Source organism: Pelobates fuscus, chromosome 11 (assembly GCF_036172605.1).
Source record: "Pelobates fuscus isolate aPelFus1 chromosome 11, aPelFus1.pri, whole genome shotgun sequence".
Lineage (NCBI taxonomy): Eukaryota > Metazoa > Chordata > Amphibia > Anura > Pelobatidae > Pelobates > Pelobates fuscus.
The window spans coordinates 67957311-67970434 of NC_086327.1; the positions used below are offsets into that span (position 1 = coordinate 67957311).

Here is a 13124-nt window from a genome sequence, read left to right on the forward strand (position 1 = left end):
CAGTCTGCAGCTCTGCACTCGGCGGAGCTGCAGACAGGCTGTCTCTCTTCCGGGCAGGCACTGGAGGGGCCTCGCACCCGGCGGCATTAAGGGCAAGCCGCCGGGCCCCCTCCTGTGTCGGGTCCTCGGTCTATGACCGAGGACCCGATCTGTCACACTGCCCTAAGGCGATTTAGGCGGCCGCGAGGCCCCCATCAGCGCGAGGCCTTAGGCGGCCGCCTAAATCGCCTAATTAGAGAGCCGCCTCTGTATACCTTGTAGATTACCACGCCTCACCCAGAGGCGGAGTTAAGGTGTATTTATAGAGACACTAAGGGACTTGTGTCCAGACCACCATCAATCCAAATGGAAACATTTGGCTCTATCTTCTCTTATGTACCTGCCACAGAAATACTACTTGCATCTATGAATTTGTTATTATTTTCCCATTTTATAAATATGTCGCACACCGTACTTCTGATCCAATATGTCAGACATCACAATTCCTTCCCCTATGGTCAAGTTACGGCAACCCATGTTTGGGCTTGATTAGAAGATTGTGCTGGTCGCATTTCAATTAGAACAATTATTATTCTGTAAGTAAATATTAAAGTTTCTTTCTTTTGGATATGATACTGGGACCAGGCTAATGGTCATTAAAATATCACAGAGATTGACTCATCAATTACAAGGTACGGCCAAATGGCTGAAGCCAGCTAGACATTCAGGCTTTTAAAAGTGTAGGATCACACAACCTATAGAGCCTTGATAAATTCACATCCATATGATAAAATCCTTTTTACATTCCTATGCCATTCACACTACCCCTTCTGTCAACTGACCTCAGTGGGATTCCAGCTTCAAAAGATGTAACCCCTTTTGACCTCCATACAATCAGATTAACCACTTTTGACATTGACAACACCATCTCTGCCAGGCCGGCAGATCCTTAATGCACTGCACAAACTACATTAAAGGACAATATTCCATAGTGCAATAATAAATTATGCACCCTTGCCGTGACACGCGCCTAATAAATTATTTAAAGTTGGGGCACCTTGGAAAAATATTGAAATATTAAGGGCACCTTGAACTTATCTAGACACTAGATTAGTGCTGCCATGGACATGGCCATGAAAAACTATTTATGATACAGTGGAACTTCATTAGGGTAAAAAGGATGAACCCTTTCAGAGACTGTTGAAATATACATCTAGTACTGAATATACTGTAGCAAGCTTTTATGTAAAGAACATTGTGAATAAATCTGGCAATGATTTTTTTTTATTCTATGTAAATTGTATTTTGTCATTGAATTGGAAAAGTTCTATTGCATATACCTAGAGAATACTTGAAAAAAATTATAAAACATATTTATTTATAAAACATATTTATGAATAAAGTCTGCCTTCACTTTAACATATCTGTTGAATCCATTATTGTGACTACAGTTCTGTAATCACCCTGCCTATGCATGTAAAAGACGTCTCAGTAAACCATCCTTTTATGCAGTGGCCCAAAGCTTTTTCACAATTTTCACATAACCTTCTTATGAGATCTATTCGGGCAACTTGCAACTCACCCCTGAATCAATATTCCAACAAAATCAATTCTGCAGCCATTTGCTTGACATCTACCAGAGATATAAATGAAATGAGAGAACGAAAGAATCTAAGTGAATTGAATAAATGTACATGCACAGATTTTGAAACAAAGAGCAGCATTCTAGAGACACAGTTATAGAACCATATATGCACATAGGAAAATAACCCTTTAAGGTCCCAGTTATCAGTGGTATACAATCATATGTGCATTGCGAAACTATTACAATGAGATACATAGTAGTGACAGCATTTCTTTATGTCTTAACTGCCAAATAAACCAGACATTGGGATTTAACTGATTCTTGATGCAATGTTTACTGTTAAAGGGAGGAGATAAATTGGAAGCAAGGAGGGAACAAGGTAGGTTTATGGTAAAGCCCCCATGGGCTATGGCCAATTACAACACTAACATATAAAAGGGGAGGTATAATTTATCCAATAAAATCAAACAGACATAGGTCTAATTTTTTTTCAGTCTTTCCTGACCATAAAAAGACTTCTTTTTTTAAACAAATGCTTAATTTTTATTGTCTGCAGCTTTTTTTATTCAACTGAGCACTGCTAAAGGAAGAAAGAAAATACAAAATATACATCACAAAAAGCAAAATTTTTCCTCCGGTTTTCTATATTTTTGCATGGATATTACTCCTTGGAAAATCAAAATACGTACTACAATATTGGATTTTATACTTGACTTTTCTATGAGAGAGGTGAGTGAATAGCATTTGCATGCCTAATTTCATTATATACATTGTGTGTATGTTTGTGTTCAACTAAAATAGGTTTTGTAAGGAAATGAAATGACTTTGTTAGATTACAATAATAGAGATACTCCAGCGTGTTTCCATTCATAAATCAAAACCTTCCTGCTTCTTATATTTATATAACTGTTTGCCTGTGAACTCGCATACCAATGCCCTTTTATTTATATTCTCAGACATTGATTCTGAGCAGATTAAATCATTGTAGCAAATATATTCTTTTGACTTCACCATGTTTCTATAGACGTGTATTATATATATATATATATATATATATATATATATATATATATATATATATTTTTTTTTTATTGTTTATGCAATTACGTTTTTATAAGTGACTGTATGGTATATAGAAATTCCAACTGTGGTTTATTTTAAAGGTGTTGATTTCAGTTCTTATAGAATTATCCACAATATTCCACCATGGTTATATTTACGCTTAATTTTTTGAATTTTTTTTACAAGTTGTAAACATAGTGATGGATTTACATCTATAAAGCATATTAAACAGGTGCAGTGTGTTTGTGTGTATGTGCCTTGAATTGCTAATAGTACTCATGGTTGGATGCACATTAGGCTGCCTTACATTATAATGACTAAAGGGTAGAATATTTTTCATAGCAACAGTTATATCTTACAATTCAAAACTCACTAGATAATGAACTATGCATGGCTTCAGAAGCATATTTGGACCAATAATTTTATTTGTCAAACAAAATGTGTAGAAGTGCAGATTTTGCAGAAGTATATCCATATGTGCTAGTTTAGTAATATGGAGATTGTAACCTGTATGTGGACTACACACATGGTTTGGTGTTCAATCTAGGCGTTTATGTTATTGTTTACCGTACAAAATATGGGATTGTGTACAGTTGGTGGGAGGAGGAGGGGTGTAATCAAGATACAAAGAGTAAAGGCAGCATCCCTAAAGCTATAGAGAGAGGACAGGGGGAAGGGTGCCATTTGCACAGTGTTTGTTGCCATGGAAACAGTTCAGGCTGCCTGGCATATTTGCATAGCTTGGGTGCACAGTAAAATGAATGGACAAGAGGGTGGTGGTGGGGAAGGAGAGTAAATTTAAAGAAACAAACACTTGCATATTGATGGATATTAGCCAAAAATAGACACATTTATTACATTCCAGATTGCTTTATGTCATTTTCAGCTATTTTGAGAAACATCAAAACATTATTATTATTATTATTTATTACTCATTTATAAAACACCTAAAGAAAGAAATGAGCATGCAACTTTTTTAATTTTTAAAGGCATCAGTTACAAAAAAAAAAAAAAAGCCAGTTCAAACCCAAATTACATGACAACAGTTATCATTGCAGATATCTTTAAGTAGCATACACACAATTGGAAAATAAATGAAATTTCACTGCAGACACTGATGCAAAGTTTGTACTTCTAATTTACAGTTTCAAAAATTTTTGTAAAGACCATAAGTACATATTGCAGCAGTGCACTGTGTGATATTTAATTACATATCTAAATATCTATGGGGATTTAAGCTTTCATTTAAACTAAAGAGAACACTGACTAATCCCTAAATCAAGAGCTTCAAACAAGAATAGTGCCTCTGGCAAGAAAATGGTGCAATGACATCTCTGTCATGCAATACACCATTTTAAAACAGTATTTAATAAACTCTTTGAGTACCAAAAGTCTTATCAGAGGTTTACATATTCATTTTACAATCACATTACATTGCAGCTCTCAGTTTTATTGTAACTTTTATTTGGCATAAGAAAAATAAAAAAAACTTTATCATCATGCATCAATTCATTACCTTTTTTGCTTCATTGCCCCTGGCACCATTTATAAAGGTTTGCTTTGAGGCTGTTTCAACCTTTTGGCAGCTATATGTATCTACAACAGTGCAGGTAACTTTGACAAGGCTGTCAAACAGAAGTTGGGCCATCCTAATAACCTTACATCAATATCAATTGTTTTGCATTGTACTTTTTATAATAATAAAAAAAGTATTTGGAAAAGCATTACCAAAAACACATTAAAAGTATATTTATGTAGAATCAAGGTGCTATATATTTTCCTAATGTTTAAAATAGGGACCCACCTGAAGCACATATTCCTATATAGTTTATACACATATTCCTATATAGTTTTCATATGCAGGCCATTGTGAGCCATGTGCAAGGAAAAGATTGATGCCATATACTGGTACTTATTCATGTTTTATGATTCTGTAGTCAATGATAAAGGTGTGTTTTTTTTTTTCTTTCTTTCAGTGAAGGAGAATGGAATTTGAGATAGAGTTCACAATTGATGGCAGGGAGATGGATTAGCACACAAAAAATATAAACATACTGCAAATTATAGTAAAAATAACTGCGCCTTGAGCAGACTTGCATAATACACGAATGCCTGCAAAAACTCAAGTATCATACATATGAATTCTCCTGTATGGTTTAATGTCACTATTAACCAATTCAATATGCTGCCAATAATATAATTGGTATATTGTGCAATATGGAAGCATGCATAGTAACAATCTCTAACATCCCTAACGAATGCAGTTACCCAATTACAGAACTACTATAATCCCTTTAATGCTTTATTACCAAAGAAAGGCTGGCAATGCAAGTGGGTTATAATTCTACCTGTTATTTACTTGTTGCCAATCCTGTACTATATTATATGGCTGAAAGTGAGCAGTTATCTGCATTAACCTTTCTGTGGATAGCAAAGGTCATTACAAAATACTATAATTAATAGTTCCTCAATGAAGCAAATGCAAGGTATTTTATATGTTCCTTTGTCACAAAATATAATATTTCTCATTAAAAACTGTTATCGTGTTATGTGTTAGGGTTATTCTCTAAATTGTGTATTTTTTGAAAATTTTAAATGAATCGCAAATCACATTTTAGGCCAAAATAGCGGAACTGAAAATTTTTTTGTCAGCTATGTTTGTTTTTCTGTTCTTTTGGCTCAAAATGTGAACTTCAATTTAATTTACATTGGAATTACCAAATTTACACTTTAGTGAATAATCTGTCTATGTTAATATATGTGTTTTAATGTGACACCATTGTATGCATCGATGAATAATAACACTATCAAGGTAATTTACTAAAGTGAGAATTGTTAGGAATTCAAGTGAATTCCAAATTTATGTAGCTAAACTGCAGGCATAGTAGCTAACTTGGAAAATTTCCAGTTCAGCAATTTTGGTCTTAACCTCTTCACCGCCAAACAGTTTGCAAAAACATAAAAAACCACCACCAGAATTGGAGTATTTTAGGTGTCCTGGAAAGTATTGTTTACAATTATTTTTTGTTTAGGCAGAGATAACACAAGATGTTAAAAAAAAACATATCAAATAACTTATCAAATAATGAATTACAAATAAGAAATTACTACTGTATATAAATTACATTTCTGAATATGTAACATGGACTTTTCCCCCACTTTCCCTTTAATTCTCTCCCTTATACATTATCCCATATAGACTCAATTGTGCATGTATAGCGGACTATATATGCACATATAGTAGACAAAAAGGGATGACAATTATAATTACAATGATTCAAAAAGCGCCAACATACTCGGCAGCGCTGTACAACAGATAAACTAAGACAAATAATTTATTATAACAAAACACATTTGGCATATGAAACCAGTAGGTGAAGATTGCCCTGCTAAAAGGAGCTTACACACTAACTTACAATCAGTATATATAATGGTAATAGTCGAAGTGGCTTTTGTAAGAGCAACAGTTGTGGAATAGTGCATCTCTTCAATCATCTGCCTACACTGGTAATTACAGTAAAAATGTATTCCATTGCGAAAATCATGCCATTGTGGGTTCTGGTTCGGCAGAGAAATCAAAAGCCCTTTAATAACTGATGGTTTGTGGTGCAGCTACACCCCCTTACACTTCCCTCAAGGGAGTCAGAGTGCAGGTGCCGGGTTTACCAGCCTGTGCAGTGGCGTTATCACAGAGTGCCAGACCGGAAAGCCTGCGGCTGCTCTACGAGCCCATCGGATTACCAGGGAATGTATCTGTGCCCCCCACCCACCCCATGCACCCATACTTCCTGTCCAGGAGGTAAGCAGGAGGGTTGCAAATGTTATATTAAAAAAAGGCAATTACAGTTTGAGGAGACTGTGTTTTAACACAGCCTCTCCATATTATGTCCCTCCCTTGATACCGGAGAAACTGATGGAAGCCAAGCACAGAGAGATGGACACAGGTTTCTTCAGGAAGGAAGAGATTCTTTATTCGGTTCACCGATCGGGACTCAGAGGGACTAATGTCACCAAAATACAACAGGTTCTGAGCCCCGGACAATAGTGCAGGCTCCTTATATAGGCACATAACTCCTCCCATATTAAGCTCCACCCGCACATTGTCTTAACCAATCAAAACAAATAAGAATTAACTTCCTGCTTGACCGCATGGCTTGTCCAGCACAATGGAGGAGGGGAATACTACATCCTGTATTCTCGCACATGCTCCGTACACTACTGATCGTATCTTGCCACGTGCAACCAACCGACCGATACGTCAGCATATGCACGTACACATGCCACGTGGTAATCTCGGCCTACTAAATTTATTTTTACCGAGATTCCACCACATTCCCCCCTTTGATGCCTCTTGATATTTCACAATTACTTGAGGCATCACTTAACCTTGGTTTGCATACACCTCGGGTTACCATGAACCAGACCAGACTTTTCCTATGATATGAATCCCTCAACACTCCTCTTCCTGCATTGGTTCTCCCTGATCTAGAACCTTATATTTATATATAGCCATTATCTGTGCTGCAGCCTTTCTTTCTGCTATATTTTCTATCAGGCTTTGCACAGACCTAACTACTAAGGGAATAAGACATGGCAGGAGTAGACACAACATTAAAATCAGTATGACTCCGCCTACCAATGCCTTAAGCCCTCCAAACTGCTCATACCAGTTACCAAACCAACTACTTGGATTGTACCCTTTCCATACCTGAGTAGGCACATGCGCTAGTTTAACCATATGGCTAGTAAGCTCAGCTATTGCTTGCCCTTCGTCATCTATTTGAAGACAGCAATTGCTCAGGTTAAACTTCCCACATACACCTCCCTCTACTGCCAATAGGTAATCCAAGGCTAATCTATTTTGGTACACTGCTGTCCTCATCCTGGTATTATGCTTCGCTAGAAGATTGAGCGCTTGTGAGGTCTCATTAGTAATTATCTCAACCACCGCCTGTAACCTTATAATGCGGTTGAGCATATAAATTGGGGTTCTATATCCGAAAGTACCATCCTCTGCCCACGTGGCTGGCCCATAATAATCTATAATACGCTGGGGAGGCCATTCATCATCTTCCCAGGCGCCTATCTCTATGGGTCCCCTTTTCTTTCTATGATTCACATCATACACTTTAACACCCAAAGTCTCACCTGTTTCAATAGGTAACAAGAAGAAGGATGGTTTGAGCATACCCAACACACATGCCCCTTCCCAGTCCTGTGGCAACTCCGAATAGGCCTTCTTACCACAGATCCAGTACAAATTTGCTGGGGTTTTCCAACTAGATGCGATAGATAAATCAAACCATACGTCCTTTAAATTGGCATAACTTGCAAACGGGTTAGATGGTTCTGAGACATTTGAAGCCGACCACCAAGTTGTATTCTTTGTATCATCATCATAAGCTTTTTGCCCTAGACAAGTTAACTCTCCTACAGAAGTATTAAACATCATTCCTTTCCTTGCTATGCAAACATAACCTATGATGGAGGTCTTTAATCTCCACTCAGATTTACCTCTATCTCTCATCTGATAATCGGCTTGTGAAGATATTAACTGCCTCAGAACCGGACATTACCTCCTTTGCTTCCCAAGGCCATTGGTCTCCCATGTTAGTACCTCCACACACATAGCAGTTGGTTACATTAAGACTACCAGCAATACTCTCAGCTAAATCTATGAACAGGTTTTTAGCGTTATGGGGGATCTTATTATCTATACTCATCTCTTCATAAAACGAATGGAATACCTGATGAGTTTGGGAGGTTACCGTATCGGTCTCTATCCCTATAAACAATACTGTCCCAGGGTCTAAACCCGTCCCGTATATTTGAAACCCAAATAAATTACCATATCTATCTAAGAATTGGTCAGGATTGTTTATAAGAATATGGACTGGATTGCATTCCATAGACTTACAGTATGGATTGGTAGGCAACTTAGTCACAATCATGTCCTTGTCTGCTGTCTGTCCCCAAGTTGCCCACCCCACACAAGACCAATATGGGCAAAAATTATAATCCCTATTTGGGCATCTAGGACTCACATACTTATTTTTACTACTGGGACATATATATTTATCATTAGACCCATACGTTCTCTCCCATCTAAGATCCCCACATACATTCCATGGCTTCCTACCACTTGATATTGCTTTACATGCATCAAATAGCAGAACACCCGAAGAATGTACGGATTCTAACACCGTTTTATTTATTAGGGTCCCCTGAGGATCTCCATTCCTGAGAGTCAACCAAATTGTACGGGGTTGATACTCTGGATTGAAGCACTTAGGTTCTCCTATCCCTAAATGGCATACACTATACTCTACATTTAAGTATCTACACCTAGACACATCACCTTTACACTCATATTGCGAATGCCAAATTAGGGTCTGGGAAATATGGTTACCTGTTCTTGTAGTCTTAATGCATACCTCACAGCTAGGAGTGTCGGTACCTCTACCATCCTGAATAAAAAAAAATCAAAAAAAAAAACATTATCATAAGCACATCTTTCGTCGGCATCCTCAGTCTTCGTCCGTGCGATGGCACCTCAGCTTCCAGGATGTAAGGGCTGCAGGGAATGGAGTTCTGCTCGTCTTCACAGGGGTCCCTTCGAGACTTTCCTGGCTTTTAAATCACTCGTTGGTGAGCGGACAGGCTTTATTATGGCCGTCTTAACACTCACTTACCAATCTCTGAAACAATAAAATTTGTAATCCACAAGTTTCCTCGTCACTCCGACTGAGTCGTGCGCTTTAACCGGATCTTACAGGGATTCTCTGGATCTACTGTAGCTTGCCAAGAATCCACTGCTGCTGGTTTAACCCTGGAGTGATGAATCCACGGAGTCACTTCGGCCACTTTTATCGCTGTAGGGGTAGACAAAAGAACAACATAAGGACCTCTCCACTTGGGCCCTAACGGTACATTATTCCACTCTTTAATCCACACTTGGTCTCCTGGGTGGTAACTATGAACTGGGGGATAAATATTCACAGGTAATCTATCTTGTACCCATTTCTGTACCTCCTCCATAGTCTTACCCAACTCTACAACCTGCTGCCGGGTAATTCCTTCTCCCAACTGACTCAAATCCCCCCTTAAGTTACCAAGTACGGGAGGTGGACGCCCATACATGATCTCAAAAGGAGAGAGACCCATCCTTCTGGTAGGTGTACTGCGAATTCGCAACAGAGCTATAGGCAAAAGGACGTTCCATTTAAGTTGGGTTTCCTGACACATTTTTGCCAACTGGTTCTTAATAGTTCTATTCATTCTCTCTAATTTACCAGAACTCTGAGGTCTATATGCCGTATGAAGTCTCCACTTTATACCAAGCATATGAGTCGGTTGTTGTAGGCACTGATGAACAAAAGCTGGACCATTGTCCGATCCTATAGAGCAGGGTGGTCCATATCGGGGTATTATTTCTCGTAGCAGGAATCTCACAACTTCTCCTGCTTTCTCTGTACGAGTAGGACATGCTTCTACCCAGCCTGAATAGGTGCACACAACTACTAGTAGGTAGCGATGTCCACCAGATTTAGGCATTACTGTATAGTCAATTTGTAGATCGGACATAGGGAGTCCCCCCATATACTGAACTCCTGGTGGCTTTACTGATTTCAGAGAGATTCTTCTGTACTATCTCTTCCAGAATGCGGCCCGTTATGATAGTTTTGGACGATTTCTACCGCTAGTGATGCTGGAATAACTATTCTCCCATCTTCTAACTGATACCATTTGTTCTCCAAATACTTTTTCAGTCTTTAACCACTCCTCTTCTTGAGCTGTATAAACCGGAGTCCATTGAGACAGTGGAGTTGGAATAAGAGCAGCTATATGTTCCACATATTCCTGTCTTCCTGATTCAGCGGCACGCTTAGCTGCACTATCTGCCATCCGATTTCCTTTGGTTACATCACCATCTCCTCTCAGATGCGCTCGACAATGTATAATACCGACTTCTTTCGGTTCCCATACTGCTTCCAATAGTTGTAGTATTTCAGCTGCGTACTTGATTTCTTTGCCCTCTGAATTCAATAGTCCTCTTTCTTTATACAAAGCTCCGTGGGCATGAGTGGTTAAAAACGCATACTTGGAGTCCGTGTAGATGTTCACTCTTAAACCTTCAGCCAATTGTAACGCTCGTGTCAGTGCTATCAATTCTGCCTTTTGTGCTGATGTTCCTTTTGACAGTGGCCGAGCTTCTATCACCTTATCTATCGTTGTTACTGCGTATCCTGCATAGCGAATCCCTTCTTTCACATAACTACTGTCGTCTGTATAATATTGGACATCGGGGTTCTGGATGGGAAAATCACGAAGATCTGGTCTACTTGAAAATACTTCATCCATCACTTCCAAACAATCATTTTGACTTTCAGTAGGTTGCGGCAGAAGGGTAGCTGGATTTAAGGTATTTACAGTCTCTAAATGCACTCTTGGGTTTTCACACAACATTGCTTGATACTTGGTCAAACGGCTGTTACTAAACCAATGATTTCCTTTGTAATCCAACAACGTCTGTACTGCATGTGGAACTCGTACATAAAGTTCTTGACCCAGAGTGAGTTTATCGGCTTCAGCTACCAGCAGGGCGGCTGCAGCTACGGCTCTTAGTCAAGGTGGAAGACCGCTGGCCACTGCGTCCAGTTGCTTAGACATGTAGGCAACAGGTCTTTGCCATGATCCCAAGTACTGTGTCAATACTCCCACAGCCATTCTTCTTTGCTCGTGTACATACAGGTAGAATGGTCGTGTGTGATCAGGTAGACCTAATGCTGGGGCACTCATCAAAGCCCTCTTCACATCTTCAAATGCCGTTTGCTGTTCTTGAGTCCATAGGAAGGGGTCGTGTTCTGTACCCTTGATAGCTGTATACAGAGGTTTCGCCAATATCGCATAACTGGGAATCCATATCCTACAGAAGCCTGCTGCCCCCAAGAATTCTCGCACTTGTCTTCTATTCTTGGGTGTTGGTATTTGACACACAGCTTCTTTTCTCTCTGGCCCCATTATTCTTTGACCTTCAGAGAAATGGAATCCCAGATATTTGACAGTTGGCAGACACAACTGAGCCTTCTTCCTAGACACCTTGTATCCTGCCTTCCAGAGAATGTGTAGTAGATTGTGTGTTGCTTGCTGACATATTTCTCTTGTAACTGCGGCTATCAACAAGTCATCTACATATTGTAATAATACACACTCTCCTGGGATGGACTTAAAATCCAGTAGATCTTGACTCAGAGCTGAACCAAATAGGGTTGGTGAGTTTTTAAACCCTTGGGGCAGTCTTGTCCAAGTCATCTGGCGTTTCGAGCCCGTTACAGCATTTTCCCATTGGAAAGCGAAGATACATTGGCTTTCTGCGGCAATTCGAAGGCAAAAGAAGGCATCTTTGAGGTCTAAGACTGTAAAATAGGTAGCCCCGCCCGGAATTAAAGCAAGCAGGTTATACGGATTGGGCACAACTAGGTGTATACTAACAACCGCATCATTGACTGCTCTCAAGTCCTGCACAGGGCGATACTCATCTGTACCGGGCTTTTGAACAGGCAGCAATGGGGTGTTCCAGGGGGAAGTACAGAATTTTAGGATACCATACCGTATGAACTCATCCAGATAAGATTGAATATTTTTCTTAGCCTTCTGCGGGATGTGATATTGCCGTAGGCTCACTGGATAAACCCCAAGCTTTAGTTCGATTCGAATGGGTGGAATATTGCGGGCCAGTCCTGGTGGGTTGTTCTCTGCCCAAACTCCTGGTATATTGAATAAGGATTCATCACTCCTAGGGTTTTGGCTAGTCAACGCTGTATAAAGTCGCCACTCTTCTTCCTTTGGTAATGTCATAATACCTGAAGGTCCATTAAACTTTAAGGATGTTGTTCCGTTTGGTAGGAACGTAATCTGCGCTTGTAATTTGGATAGCATATCACGTCCCAGCAATTGGACTGGACATTCAGGCATATAAAGGAATTGATGTTTTACTACGTGGCCTCCCAATGTACAGAGTCGACTTTTAAGAACCGGTTTTGCAGCACTCCTTCCAGTTGCTCCTATTACGGTAATAGTTCTTCCAGATGGAGGAGCAACCAGATCAGTCACCACCGAATGTTCAGCACCAGTGTCGATCATGAATGCACTCCTTTTTCCCCCTATTGATACATCGACCATAGGCTCCGCTCGACCAAGGGGGATGGAGCCCGGTCGGTATCAATAGCTCTCCATGACCGTGTCAGCCAATCCTACAAAGTCCCTATCTTCTCTATCGCGGGACCTTTGCGCTGCGGGATAGTATCTATCTTCTCTTACACTTCCTCTGTTACCACTATTACTCCCTCCGGGACCTCCTCTACCTCTCGCTCTGCCTCTAAAGTTTCCATAACCTGCCCTGGGTGGGTCTCTCTCGTATTGCTCTCTTTTTGGACACTCACTTCTCCAATGCCCTTCTTCTCTACAATACGTGCACTGATTCCTACTCAAGGGTTCC

At 39.7% G+C, this 13124-nt stretch overlaps 1 protein-coding gene across 2 annotated transcripts in view; it reads left to right on the plus strand.

Annotated features, from left to right (window-relative positions):
* Positions 1-2137: 2137 nt before the first annotated feature.
* The window catches only part of SHISA7 (shisa family member 7), a 318580-nt gene continuing 307593 nt past the window's right edge, over positions 2138-13124 (plus strand). For both annotated transcript variants that reach the window (XM_063436001.1, XM_063436002.1), the window contains exon 1: positions 2138-2293. The gene's annotated coding sequence lies outside the window, so the exon portion shown is untranslated. The remainder of the gene's footprint in view (positions 2294-13124) is intronic.